This window comes from Colossoma macropomum, unplaced genomic scaffold, assembly GCF_904425465.1.
Source record: "Colossoma macropomum unplaced genomic scaffold, Colossoma_macropomum, whole genome shotgun sequence".
NCBI lineage: Eukaryota > Metazoa > Chordata > Actinopteri > Characiformes > Serrasalmidae > Colossoma > Colossoma macropomum.
The window spans coordinates 7,743,159-7,747,367 of record NW_023494808.1 but is presented as its reverse complement, the minus strand read 5'-3'; positions in this window follow the sequence as shown (position 1 = coordinate 7,747,367).

Sequence of the window (4,209 nt, the reverse complement as noted above, 5' to 3'; positions counted from 1 at the left end):
TAGTAAGTAAGTAAGTAAAGTTTATTTATATAGCGCTTTTTACAACAGGTGTTGTCACAAAGCAGCTTTACAAGGAAATGAGCATTACAAAAAGAAGTCCGGGTCCGAGCCCCCATGAGCAAGCCAGTGGCGACAGTGGCAAGGAAAAACTCCCTAAGAGAAACAGGAAGAAACCTTGAGAGGAACCAGGACTCAGAAGGGGAACCCATCCTCCTCTGGTCGACACCGGATAGTAAACATTGTTAGTATAAAGTATTATAGTACAAAAAACAGGGTAAAACGTGAAGGAAACAATTAATTTGAATAGTTCAGTTCATGCAGCAGAAGCAGCAGCATCAGTGGGGTCAGGTTGTGAGGGTGAGGTTTGCACCCGATCAAGGCAGCAGAGGCAGCAGCATCAGCAGCAGGATGGGCAGCTGTTCAACTCGGCAAAAGAAAGAGAGGAAAAACACAGTCAATGGGTGATTGATTAATTTGAATTAGTTTGAATGATTGATTGGTTCAAGTGAATAATTTTGAATAGTTCATGCAGCAACAGCAGTAGTATCAGTGGGGTCAGGTTGTGAGGGTGAGGTTTGCACGGCGTTGAACAGCAGGAGGCTCAATGTTGGTAACCCGGTCCAGAGGGCTGGCGAGCAGTGGCACCCGATCGAGGCAGAAAAGGCAGCAGCATCAGAACGCACAGGACGGGCAGCTGTTCAACTCGGCGAAGAAAAGAAAGGAAAACACACAGAGAGGAAAACACACAGAGTTAGTTCTGTAATGGGTGACCGATCACAAATTACAGTGTTAGCAGAGACTCTGGCAGGTATAGAACTAACAGGGAAAACTAATTACCAAAGGCTTGAATATACAAGTAGGTTTTTAGCCTAGACTTAAAGACTGAGGCTGTGTCTGAGTCCCGAACATTAACAGGAAGACTATTCCAAAGCTGGGGGGCTTTGTATGAGAAAGCTCTCCCCCCTGACATAACTTTATTAATTCTGGGTACTAATAGTAAGCCAGCACCTTGTGATCTAAGTAGGCGGGATGGTTCATAGTGAGAGAGAAGTTCACTCAGGTACAGCGGGGCGAGTCCGTTTAGTGCTTTATAAGTCAGCAAGAGAATTTTATAATCAATCCGAAATTTTACTGGCAACCAGTGTAAGGCTGATAAAACTGGGCTGATATGGTCAAACTTTCTGGTTCTAGTAAGAACTCTGGCTGCAGCGTTCTGGACCAGCTGAAGCTTGTTAATGCTTTTGCTAGGACATCCAGCCAGCAGGGCATTACAGTAATCTAGCCTTGAAGTAATAAATGCATGAACTAACTTTTCTGCATCCTGTAGAGATAATGCATTTCTCAATTTAGCAATATTGCGAAGATGCAGGAAGGCTGTTCTAGTAATATTAGTTATATGTGTGTCGAAGGACAGATCAGGGTCTATAATGACACCAAGGTTTTTTACATATGAGCTTGATGCAACTGAGAAATTGTTAAGTTTAAGTGTTAGATTAGACAGTTTGTTTCTGGCTGCTTTTGGACCAAGAAGCAGAACCTCTGTTTTATCTGAGTTTAGAAGGAGAAAGTTACTCGACATCCAGTCTTTTATGTCTTGTATACAGTCTTCGATCTTGCTAAGTTTAATTCTATCATCTGGGTCGCTTGCTAAATATAACTGAGTGTCATCGGCATAGCAGTGGAAGTTTATGCCGTGTCTACTGATAATGGTGCCCAGTGGTAGCATATATAAAGTGAATAATACAGGTCCTAAAACAGAGCCTTGTGGAACACCATATTTTACTTTTGTGAGAACAGATGATTCACCGTTTATATTAACAAACTGATACCGATCAGTGAGGTAGGACCGGAACCAGGAAAGAGCTGTTCCTGTTACCCCTACAAGGTTTTCTAGTCTGTCTAGTAAGATAGTGTGGTCTATTGTGTCAAATGCCGCACTAAGATCGAGGAGGACTAACAAGGACACATGATCTTGGTCAGAAAATAATAATAGATCATTTACAATTTTTACTAGTGCTGTTTCTGTACTATGATGTGGCCTAAAACCAGATTGGAATTTTTCATGTATTTGATTCCTATGTAAAAAGGAGCTTGACTGTTTTGCTACAACTTTTTCCAAGATCTTAGATATAAAGGGGAGATTCGAGATGGGTCTATAATTTGAAAGTTCGCATGGATCGAGGTTCGCTTTCTTAATCAGCGGTCTAATTACTGCTAGTTTAAGAGATTTTGGGATGTACCCAAGGCTAAGAGAAGAGTTTATTATTGACAGAATAGGCTTGGTTATTTCTGGCAGAATTTCCTTGAGTAAACCTGTAGGAATCGGATCTAGCATACAGGTAGATGATTTCGCGGAAGAGACTATTTTAAATAGTTCATTTTCTTGGAGTAAGGTAAACGATTCCAGCCTCTCTGCAGGAATTATAATATTTTCAAGGTTGAGGCTGGCATTATGGGGAAGCAGGTTTCTAGAGTTTAATTGCGTATTCTGAATTTTCTGCCTAATTTTTTCAATTTTATCACTAAAGAAATTCATAAAATCGTTGCTGCTATAGGCTGATGGCATCTGGGGTTCACTAACTGTTTTGTTCTCTGTTAGTTTAGAGATTGTGCTGAAAAGTAATCTAGGATTATTCTTATTGTTTTCTATGAGAGAGGAGAGATAAGCTGAGCGTGCTGTAGCAAGTGCTTGTCTATAGTCTGTAAGGCTCTCCTTCCAGGCGGACTGGAACACTTCTAGCTTAGTCAGGCGCCATTTACGCTCAAGTTGTCTGGCGTTCTGTTTTAAAGCCCGAGTGTTGTCATTATACCAGGGGGCGAGTTTTTTCTGCCTTACTATTTTACTTTTTAATGGGGCCACACTATCTAGAGTAGATCGAAAACTATTCTCTAAGAGCTTGGTCATAGCATCTAGCTCAGTAGGATTAGATGGACAGATGAGAGCGGCTGATAATTTAGGAAGGTTTCTAATAAAGCCACCAGCTGTGGAGGGAGTTATTGTCCGCTTGACACAATAACATGGTGATGAACGCACATTACCACTAAAGTGAATTTCGTAAGAGATTAAGTAATGGTCAGAGACTGCTGTGCTCTGGGGGAGAATGGCTAAGTTATCTATGTTTACACCAAAAGTCAGTATTAAGTCTAGAGTGTGGTTGTGGTAGTGTGTGGGCCCCTTTATGATTTGGGTGAAACCTATGGAGTCTATGATAGATATAAATGCCTTGCTTAGTGCATCTTGGGGATTGTCTAAATGGATATTAAAATCTCCGACAACTATTATTTTATTTGAAAGCGTTATTAGACTTGATAGAAACTCAGAGAATTCCTGTAAGAACTGAGAATACGGCCCTGGTGGCCTGTAGACTGTAATTAGTGTAAAGGAATTTTTATGTGTTCCTTGATCACTTATATTAAGAAAAAGAACTTCAAAAGAAGAGAATGTATAGCCTACTTTCTGCCTCACGCCTAAAGCTTTAGTATGGATGGTTGCTATACCTCCACCTCGGCCGCTTAAACGAGGGCTATGTGCATAGCTGTAGCCTGGGGGTGTGGCTTCGTTTAGACTAAAGTATTCATCGGGTCTAATCCACGTTTCTGTGAGACACAGAGCATCAAAGCTGTGATCGGTAATAATTTCATTAACAACGACAGCTTTAGGAGTAAGGGATCTTATATTAAGCAGTCCTAGTTTTAGACCAAAGGTGCTGTCACTGCAAACTGGTGTAACTGGTCTGATATTAATCAAGTTACTGAAGCAAACTTTTCGAGGCTTTTTGATGCTTTGTTTTATTCGGGGAACAGACACAGTCTCTATTGGGAGAAACCTATGAGCATTTATATTTATAGAATGAGCATTTGTTACCCTATTTACAGTATAAAAGCTAGCAATCGCATAATCTTCAGCAGTAGCACTATCATAATGAGCTGTAGCGTTTCTATCTTTGCCGGTACTTACGTGGCCTTCGCTCTGGAGTCAGCGGATGGCCCTCTCGATGTTTTGTGAGAGAACTATGGATCCCAGGCGACTGGGGTGGAGGCCGTCCCTCCGGAAGAGCGCTGGCTGTTCCCAAAACGAAGCCCAGTTGTCCACGTAGGTCAAGCCGTTGAGGGCGCACCAGCCGCGGAGCCAGGACTGCAGCGCGAAGAGCCTGCTGAACCGCTCGGATCCCCTCCTGTAGGTGGGTAGCGGTCCGGAGATGACGATCC